At 32.2% G+C, this 11232-nt stretch overlaps 1 pseudogene; it reads right to left on the bottom strand.

Annotated features, from left to right (window-relative positions):
* Positions 1–5177: 5177 nt before the first annotated feature.
* Positions 5178–7802, bottom strand: LOC149154839 (uncharacterized; annotated as a pseudogene).
* Between the last annotated feature and the right edge of the window lie 3430 nt (positions 7803–11232).

Below are 11232 nucleotides of genomic sequence, written 5' to 3' on the forward strand. Positions count from 1 at the left end.
ACTTACTAGAAACATTTCCAAAGTCGATGGCTGAAGTGCTTGAAGGATATCCAACAACAAATGAATCATATCCAAGACATGATCTCTATATTTTCTCCCCATTCTTTTTCCAATCACATTTCATGTAACCTGCCCACACCAGAGTCAAGTAACAATCAAATGAAGGAATTGGCATTTGTTTTTATCTTTTATATGTATAAACTTTGAATATAATTTGTTTTGGTAACATATTAATTCATATTTAAAGCCTTCGTGTAATTAGAATGTATCAATGAAGTAGAACATCAAAAAAATTAACCTCAATGAGGTCCTCTAACAATTTCTACAATATCAATATTTGTCTTGTTGTGATATCTTGGATAGAAAAAAGAACATATCTGCAAACGAAAAATCCATATATTACTTATGTTCAAACTATGCATATGGTGTATTCTTAGGTAACTTTTTAAGATGTCCCTCTACCTTTACCAAAGAGGATTGTAGCTTGGTTAAACTATTTATCCTTTCATTCAACATCAATTTCTGCAAGACAAATGTCACACATTATTCTTTCCCATTTCTCAACATGCTAGATATGATAAATTGAAAGTCGCATAAAAGCAAGAGAAAACCATTTTCTAACCAAAACAAATAAACAAATAATGCCTCTAATAAAACTTCACACCTCAGAAATTACTCTGCCACGTGCTCAGACTAAAGGTGATATTCTTTGAATCATCTTTAGGTCATATTTAATGGGATATTCATATTTTTACCATGATTTCAATTTGTTTCTAAAAGAAATATATAAATCCAAGTTATTATCAGTGAACTTCAAGTATAATTCAAAAAATTATTGTCATTATAAGGTATGGAGAGAGAAATGTCTTCCTAACTAGGATTCTCTATTTTAATTTGGTTTGAGTTGAGTTGGTATTTGAATATATAGTTTTCACTAAAGAAGTGAAATAGAAAGATGAGAATCAAAATAACCCTGTGAATTTTTAATTAATTCATATTATATATCTCTAAAACAGCCAGGTCATCCTTCTTTGTTATTTGATAGAGATTTATTGGCATAGAATAATAATGAATTAACTATCAAACACAATAATGCAATATATTAACCAAGGAAAGAAAAATGACATAGCTTTGGTATTTGTGTGCTCAAAGGAAATCCAACAATGGTCGTGTTCTTTATTTATCATGAAATAGTATTGAAGACAAATTTTGGTTTAGAAATTGAACTCTGTTACCAATAGGAGATGGTCGTGTTGGGTAAGGCAAGGATGAATTGAAGGGCTCAAGGTATAGCTCCAATACATAGTTATCCTTGTCACTACAAAATACAAATTTGTCATCATTTGCTTATCCACGTAAAAAGAAAAGTGAGTTTGTATTTGTGCACTTGTGATAGTATATGAAAAAGAAAGCACTAGCAGAAATCAAAGTGTGTTGTACCATTATTCAACCTAATAGAAAACTTATATATTCAGTTGTTGACTACGGTGGAAATCAAATGTAAAACCCACTCAACTTGATCTTTACATGACATAATCATAATGAACTAGTACAATAGAATCATGCTAACTCATAAGAAGAGATGATAAAAAATAATAATGGAACATTATTTCCTGCCACATAATTGGCATGAATAAAATTTCCACATAATTCATCCAAAAAATGAGAAGAACTTATGGCAAAAGAACATATCGTTAGTGTTTTGTACCCTCTTTAAGACATGTATCCTAGGGAAGTAGAGGAGGACAAATGTAGCAGGATTCCAATTATGTGGGATATAAAAACAGAAATGTGGAAAAACACACCTGCCAATTCATGAAATCTCACTCTGAATAATAGAACATGTTGAGGATAGTAATGATGAAAATAGATCATGTATTAAGATCAAGCCCCTTATTGGTCATGAATTAGAAAGGCGGTTGGTAATTTTTACTCATAAAAAGAAATATCATAATTAGTGTAATGACTATGTGGATATTTTTGTGAATTTTTTAACATTTATATTATGGCATCCTTGCAGGAGAGAGTGATCAAAGTTCTCCAAGTTTGGTGAGACTAGTTTCTCCTTTCATATGCTTATGTGAATGGACAGAGAGCTACCTTTCTTCGGTTTGGAAATTTAGGTGTCCCTCCCTTTCATTCAATATGTGGATATGCCCCACCATTGAAGGACCTTGATAGTTCTGAATCCAATATTACAGACATAACATATGGATTTGGTCCAAATCAAGATGTTGCTATGGTGATTGGAGAGGGAGCAACAACTCGAGAATTTTTTAGTATTCCTCTTGTGGAGCTTGAAAGATAGTGTAGGAAAAATGGTTTATCTATTTGTGGTGGTAGGGAGGTAATGTTTTTCCGATTTCTTAGCTTAGAAGAATAAGAGAAGCATAAGAACCAAGATCAAGATGAGGATTTCAGGTATGGGTATAACTTTGCAATCAGAGGGAAGCATGCAAGAGAAATTGATGCTTATATACAATTGGGAGGGGGAAGGTGGAGCATGGGTGAAGAAATAAAATCCATACTTTATGATGATAAGGACTATATATCATTATCATCATCTAGGAAAAATGTTCAGGAAGAATCATCTTTACAGTCACGAGTTGAGGAATGTGAATTAGTGGATGCATCTTGCAGTGGAACTTTACCAAAAAATGTTGGTATCATGATGGTAGTGTCACGTGATGTGCCCCCAAAAGTTCAAATATTCCAAGCAATGTCAAGGAAAATTTCTTTCTCTACTCCTTAACTCATATTTCGCCCCATCCACGTTTTGATAGACGAATTATCAAGATCATAAAATGATCTTTTCTTTAATGAAGGAGTCCAAGGGCTAACAATTTAAGGATACGAACAATTTTTTTTTTTAATGGACAATCTTGTCTAACTTGCAAGGACTTGGGTGTTAGACTTGTTGTTGAGCCAATGTTAAATTCACATGTCAAAATTTTGAGTCTGACTTGGGGTTGAGTTTGAATGAGAGGATTTTGCTTAGTATTGCTTACTCAAGGAAAAGAACCAAATTTAGAGTCCATTTGAATTATGATTCATGAAGCATAGTAACAAAGTTGGTGAGCTTAATAGGGCTCATCCTTGTCGCGATGTGTTACATTCGAATGGCATGAATGCATGAATTTAAAAAGGCTGAGATACGATATAAATCTTGGGAAATTTTAACCAAATAAATAACCCAAACCTCACACTTGAGATATGATATAAATCTTGGGAAATGTTAACCAAATACATAACCCAAACCTTAAACCTAGTAGTGCAAAATCCATTGTTTAAAGTGACTATTGAAGACAGATTTCTTAAGTATTTTTAAAAATTAACATACAAATAATTTATAAAAGCATGGAATTAAGTTGTTAATCAAATGTCAAACCAGATAACAATTAAAGCGATAACCCACAATGACAATCCAAAATCGACAAGGCATATTGGACAAATGTTCAAAACTCATTGGGAACATCCTAATCCTACAAGATGCTAATCTAAAGCAACAGAAGATGTTACCTTGTTTGGGAAACATGGAATGTTAATGATATAAATGACAAAAAGATAAATAATTAAAACTAACTATTAGAACCAACACAAACAACAAATGATAAACAAAATGAAAATGGGGCAAAATGTTGCATACCCACTCCATGAGACTGCCATCCGCTTCCATACTCGATGTTGCCCAAGACTAAGCAGGTCATTCCACTGGTGTCCACATCCTCGTATCCACATACAACCTGCATTGGTCATACCCTTCCGTAAGGAAAAAAATAAAATAAAATGAAGCCCGAAAGCATTTTTACTGGTCAACGGTTTAAAGATTTTGAAGCGTGTATTTAAAAAGGAGATTCTCATACCAATATCGTTACTTTCTTTGAAACTCTATTCAAATACATCACTTCCTCCAAAAAGTGACTTTACATATCGTGGATCGTCATAATTCAAGTCATCAATTAAACAAAGTTATATCATCTCTAGAGCAGGGGTGCTCTGAAGAAAGCAACCTAATACACTAATTTCCCTATCATTAAATTCAGTTATGTCTACATAAACCTATATATGCGAAGATGAGAGAGTGGGGATCTGAGACGTCGAGGTATGGGATATTTGGAAAGTTCCTACATTGCATTTCAAAACCAGAATAAGCCAATTATGCACTCATTTACGAGGTAAAAGACATAAATATTCATTATGAACATCATGGAAAAAACCATGGGAGAATTTTATGGTCTTTTCACATCTTATAGCAGGTTAACCTTTTTAATTTAGGTAGTGTAGATTTTCATTAAGGAATAGATATGAAACAAAGTCGTTACATGGTTTTGTTTCATATCTATTAGATATACTAAATCTGCAAACAAGACATAATAATGAAACAAAACATAATAGTCAACCTAAGCTACATCAATATATGCCTTATATAATTTTTTTTAATGCTATACTTGACAACTAAGTAGAAAATGCAAACATTCTTAAACATTGAAACATTTTGTTCAATGCACATGTAAAAGAAAAGAAGAAATTTTGTTTTTACCAAGATAAAGTTGTCAACCATTAACAAACATTAGAGATTAGGAAGCCTCTCAAACAAAAAATTGAGAAGACACATATTTCTTTAAGAAAAGGCACAACACATATGACCAACTCCTTTAATGATTTAAAGCTCCCCATCATCTCAATCAATATGTCAACAAAGAAATTGTATGCATTATCGGGATATGAGTCAATTTCCAGTACAATCAAATTACTTCTACGTTGCATATTGAGTCTCAAGATAGAGCATGAAAGCTCTTGAAACAGTATCCCATTCACTCTCAAATATTTTATCATGTATGCCCTTGCATACACATACAAGACAACTTGTGTTTACAGTGGTTTGTATTTTATCCACATTCAACTTGCATTTACATAGGTTTCATTGTAAAGTGTTGAAAGTAATAGTAAAATCTAGACTTACATGGTTGTAGTTTGAAGAAATGTGATCGAAGAGATTTTGTCCATATCTAGCAGTTGTTTGATGCAAATTCAATTATTCCTCTACTGAGGACCACAAATGCAGGGAATGCACAAAAGTTCGAATATTGAGGATCAAATATTCTTTATGGTTTGGCTAATCTAGTGGGGCTTCTAATCAAATTGGATAAGCATACAACTAAGCTTCAAAAGGGGTCCTATGCAAGTGCTTTTAAATTATTTCCCTTGGAAGCTTCAACATATTACTCAATATCATCATACAAAGGACCACCCAAAAACAGACCATCTGATCCTGTTGAAGTTTGAAGAACCAAGTCACCCTTTTTCAGAAGACCATTGCTACTGTCATTTTGAGCAATTATTTTAATGTCAACACCTAGGATTTCTGGCAGCATTGACCCTGAATGTACTTTCCTAGGCACCCCACAAAAGAAGGAATAACAAGTTGGCACCCATCAGTTTTAACAGCAACATGCCGACTTCTTGGATAAAACAAGACCTTTTCAAAACTATTTTTCTCACTAGCATTCCTTTTATCTCTCAGAACAAAGACCATTTCATCTTCAAGATTGGCCCAGTGAGTGTACTGATATACAACAATGTTGCTTGGTCCATTAGCACTTGAAACAAGTTTGACATTATTGATCATATCTATAAATGCACCCTCCTTTTTGCCATATGTCTACAATAATGCTTCGAGACAACTCATTTTCTTTGGGATAAGAACTTGAATCAACATGTATTTCACCACTCAGTAGATATTTTTCACCAGTCAAATATATAGGCTTATGGTTCAATACATTGAATTCTAATGAAGACATTCCAAAGAAAATGCATGAGTTCAAGAAATGAAGCATGTGCACATGAGAAGCTTCTAAGCAGATTTTCTACCATCCTTTCTCAATCAACAAATTCATTGGTTCTTTGTTTGGTTGTACGATGTAAGAAGCCACAGGATGAGTAGACATAATACGCAACCAATAGCCTTTTTGGATAAACACTATCTCTGAATGATCAGAAACACCAACATTGACATCAATAACCTTTCTCTCCCAACACCAGTCATCATCCCAATCTAACAAATCAGATGAAGGTCCATGTTTTACCTCAAGACACAATGCACTAGGTAGGACTTTCTCAAATATGAAGTCACTGCTCTCATTTGTTAAACTTAAAGATTTAAGCTTCTCTGAACTTAGATTTCAACAGCCAAAGAAGTAAGTGATATAGAAACCGAGGAGTCACATCCTTCCTTGCATATCATCGAACCATGGATATCAACAAGGGCCTTTATAAATTCAATGTCAAACATTGGTCTAGTTACTGTCACAGAAATAAGTGATGGTGAAAATTGAATACCAGAATCATGTTCTGTTGTTGTGGTCAGTGGGGATATTTGATATTAACATGGTTGAACCTTGAAGCAGAAGTTTCCCATATCATCAATCCTCTTTAATTGATACTTAACATTGTCTGGCCCATGTGTCAAGCCAACTTGATGCTTGCCATAATAGCCATTTGTCACTAATTTTAGGGAACCACAAATATTACAATCTGTAGCTTCTATCTTTGGGATTGAAGCCATGTTTGGCACAACCATGAAATTCTCCAAACTGCTAAACTCAAAATGATCCTTCTCAACCTTGATTGTGTAGCGTGTTGATGTTGCATGATCAGGTTTGTAATATCCCTAGACATATTTTGTAGCTATTTCTCATCCATCAACTAATATCTTAACACCTTCAAAATAGACTCCTTCAGAAGTCACCACAATTCCTCCAACTAAGAAAGCTACGACCTGAAATTGCTGAGATATATTAACATGATTGTGCTCAACAAGAACCTCTATAGATGGAAGTGAAACATCAAATATTGTATTCTCACCCTTGTAGAATGGAAACAACCTTTATTTTCCACATGGAATAAAATTAAAAGCAAATTTCCCATATGCATCAGATATTGCATGACAAAGTGCTTGATTTGGCCAAGGAGCTTCTTTGAGGGCACTTCACCTCATGGACATCATCTGAATAAAGGTATACATGAACACCTAAAATAGGGTTACCCTGAGAAACAACTAAGCCATCCATATCATAACTTGGGACATAAAAGATGTCATCTACTACCAGATTTCCAAAGCCCAACTCCATCTCTGGAGAGCCTCTTTGGAAAATTGTTAAGAGAACATGAGAATCACGTATTTGAAAGAGAATATTATAGAAAATATACTCTATAAACCTCAATCATTGTACCTCATGCATAGCACCATCCTAGCTAGGATCGACATTAGGTATGACCTTGTATCTTCTTCCTCTGTTTAACAATTGGCTCACAGAGCCCGCTCTTTCCACTTCTTCACGTTTGATTTCATGGAGGGCTACTGTGTCCTCTAGACACTCATCCTTAAGGAATCTCCAAACTTATTCTGCATATCAAATGAAGGCAAAGAGAGAAAAATATCATGGCCTTTCCTTTTTGAAAAAAAATGTAGTGGGATTTGATATGACCTGATATTTGTATATTGCTCAAGGATTGATGAAATTTATGTATTCATGATGGGAAGCAACCAACCTATATTTCCTTGGAGTAATATTTGTAAACATGTAACTGCCTCCCTGTGACGTAAACACATCATTAATGAGATCATTGCTGGTGGAAATGAGTTCAACGTTCACATTGGCACCACCTCCATTTATATATGGACAACTTTCTGCTCCAACAGCCCCCATCACTCTCCCAGAAATAGTGAACCCAGTGAAGTGAAAATTGATGTCTTCATGGCCATTGCAACCATTGTGATCCACTGATACATATTCACCCATTTAATATATATTCACCAAGTCAAGGAATATGAATATTTCCGATGTAATTTTTCCACTCGATAATCTTAACATCAAATCTGAAACTGTCTCATTCATCTTCACATCAAATACGAAATTGTCTCATTCATCTTCATATCAAATAAGAAATTGTCTCGTTCATCTTCAGAGAGCTCTTGAAACAAATTTTCAAAATTGTATCGAATCTGTACAAATATATCAAACAAATTATTAATGTATGTTGTTTGATTACCAATCAAAATGTTTAAAACAATACAACACCAATAAATTTGTATTTCATCTCCACTGCACATAATTCACCTTCCATCATAGAATGATGCATATGGCTTGTAGATCTTTTCCAGGTGCTTCAATTGTTGTAACATATAATTTGTAGATGATCTTGATAACCTGGCTATCTACAATATGACTATCAGTTTGCAATGATTCATTTTATGTAATTTTATTTTATAATTATGGTGAATCAATAATTCTTTAGATTAGATGATCTTGATAACCCCTCTATCTGCAATATGAGTATCAGTTTGCAATGATTCATTTTATGTATTTTATTTTTTTATAATTATGGTGAATCAATAATTCTTTAGATTAAATAACTAATCTACTCCTTAAACAAAGATTATATGCAGAAATTATATACAAAGTAAAATTTACATAAGTAAATTTTTAATTTTTCTATATTCATCGAAATTGCCAGTAAGAAACACAGAGTATCGTTACAAATTATGTTGTTTGGTGAACTAACCGCTGTGTCCAAAGCCTGCCCATAATTCTCCATAGTATTAACGCACGTCAATTGCTTCAACAATTTTACTGGGTTTCCTTTGCGATCAATGTAGGGATTACATTTAATTGTTCAAATTTTATTTTATTTTATTTTATTTTATTTTATTTATTTATTTTTTTGATTCTTGAATTGTTATGAGATTTACCACCGAAGAAGCAACTTGATAAACCTTTACGCCTTGCGTGTTTGGCCATGGCTGCTAAAGTTGTATTCGCAACCATGTCTACCCATATTTGCAATTTGAATTCAACAAAAAAAAACACATTTAAGAGAAAAAGGATAATGGTTTTTTGGGTCGAAGTTTTGAAGATGTATATGGAAGATCTAATCTCCCAAGATAAATAAATAATGTAGAGAAGCTCCAGAAAAATCAAATAAATATGATTTAAATAATTAAAATTGTCAAATCTAAGTTTGGAACCATCCACTGTCATCTTCTAGATATAGATGAAAAACTTAATCTTATAAAACAAAATAATAATATGTAAATACTCTATAAAATCTAAAATTAATGTAAACGACATGATTTTTCACACTTTTTTAAGAGTTACTGACCAGATCTAGCACAGTATCCGGATCGACCAAGAGGCAAGATAGTTGACCTTTGCCATAGTGCGTAAAGATTGGATCAATCATTCTGCAACCTGAATATTTGATTTAGCTCAACAACAATGTGAAAGTAATCAAAATTAATTACAACATTCTTTTTCACACTTTGTTAAGAGTTACTCACCAGATCTAGCACAGTATCTGGATCAACCAAGAAGCAAGATAGTTGACCTTTGCCATAGTGCGTAAATATTGGATCAATCATTCTGCAACCTAAATATTTGATTTAGCTAAATAACAATGTGAGAGCAATCCAGCATCGGATCCGAAGGTTTCCTCAACTTTGTCAAAGACCGACTTTCAATGAAATTTGGGCATCCATTGATCTGTCCACAGCGGTTGAAACTGCCAGACATGTAACCAAAATATGAAGCACCCACCATGTCTCCATTACAAGGAACTTCGAATCTAAAAATCTACTAGTTTTTTTCTAGGTTTCATCAGCTCACTGCATCTCTCTTTCTCTAGTTCCCAACTAGTTGCTAGTTCAATGCTGATAGAATTTGAAATCACTCTGATGGTTGATATGTCTCAGGAGCACCAAACACATGGATCCACTGAAAATCCAGCCGCACGATCTGGATCAGTTTTATCCTCCCAAATATTTGGATAGGTGTTACCCTAGTAGAAACAGTGCCAAATGTAAAACAATGCCTTTACATTGCCAATTATCAAGGCAAGATGATCTATAACCCCTACGGTTTAGGGAAAAATCACCCAAAACCCCAAATTTATGGCAATTTAAATTATTAAGTTTTTTTAATTCAAAGTTTAAATAAAATAATTACAAATTTATTTATTCTCTTTGAAAATAGAAAGCAACTTTTCATGCAAATAATATTATTTTAACTTTCAATTCATTGAAATTTATTTTATTTTAATTAATATAAAATTGTTTTTGATTATTTATATGTATTTTTCAAAGTTATTTGTAATTTTAGATTAAAAATAAAATAATTATTGCCCCCATGGGGTAGATCTAGGGTAAAAACATAAACATGTAAACTTAAACGTAACGCTAATATTTAACATTTAACATTGTTAATCTAATGTCGACCCTATTTAAAAATCAATCTAATTATTATTATGTATAAACACAACATAAATTTAAAATATAAAGAGGTTTACGAATAGTAAAAAAAGAGCTATGGTAAATAAATATAAATATAAATAAACCAGAAGTATGGTAAATAAATAAGACTTTTTTTTTTCTTTTTCTTTTTTTTATATTTACTCCAAAGGTATGGTAAATTTTTTTTTTTTTTAAATAAACTAGAATTATGGTAAATAAATAAAACATCTTTTTATCTTCACTCCATTAACCTCTTTATATTTATGAAAACTCAAAAAATAGGTTTTATTTAGGTGGATCCTGCACGACACATAATTATTAATACCATGGGCCAATTACCATATTTATAAAAGAGGGATGATAAATAAATAAATATAAAAGAGGTATAAAGATGTATGATAAATAAATAAAAACATATCAAATAAGATTAGAAATCAACATCTAGTTATATACCAAGCATATGGGCCAAATACCATTGTAAATAAAAGAAATATGATAAATAAATAAAAATATAAATAAACAAGAGGTATGGTAAATAAAGAAAACCTCTTTTTATATTTGCTCCTTAAACCTTTTTACACTTACTAACACTCAAAAATAAGTTTCATTTAGATGAAGCCTATGGGAAAAATACCATGGGCCAAATTATTATTAATACCATGCAAAAAATACTATTAGCCATAATATTAATATTAAAAGATATTATTATTATTATTATTAAATCTAATATTCATATTAATATATCATAATATTGATATTATTAAATATAATAACTTTGTTTTAATCCAATATTAAATTTGTTATATTATAATATATATTAATATATCATGATATATATTAACTCTATATATATGGGAGGTAAGAACAAAGACATAAAGTTATAGAGGTGGAGAGATAGGGGGAGTGACAAGGGAGAGATGGAGATAAACTGAAGGAGAGGGGAG

The sequence above is a fragment of the Pinus tabuliformis genome, chromosome 9 (genome assembly GCF_031772625.1).
Source record: "Pinus tabuliformis cultivar Carrire ecotype Pingquan chromosome 9, CPIR1, whole genome shotgun sequence".
In the NCBI taxonomy this organism is placed as follows: Eukaryota; Viridiplantae; Streptophyta; class Pinopsida; order Pinales; family Pinaceae; genus Pinus; species Pinus tabuliformis.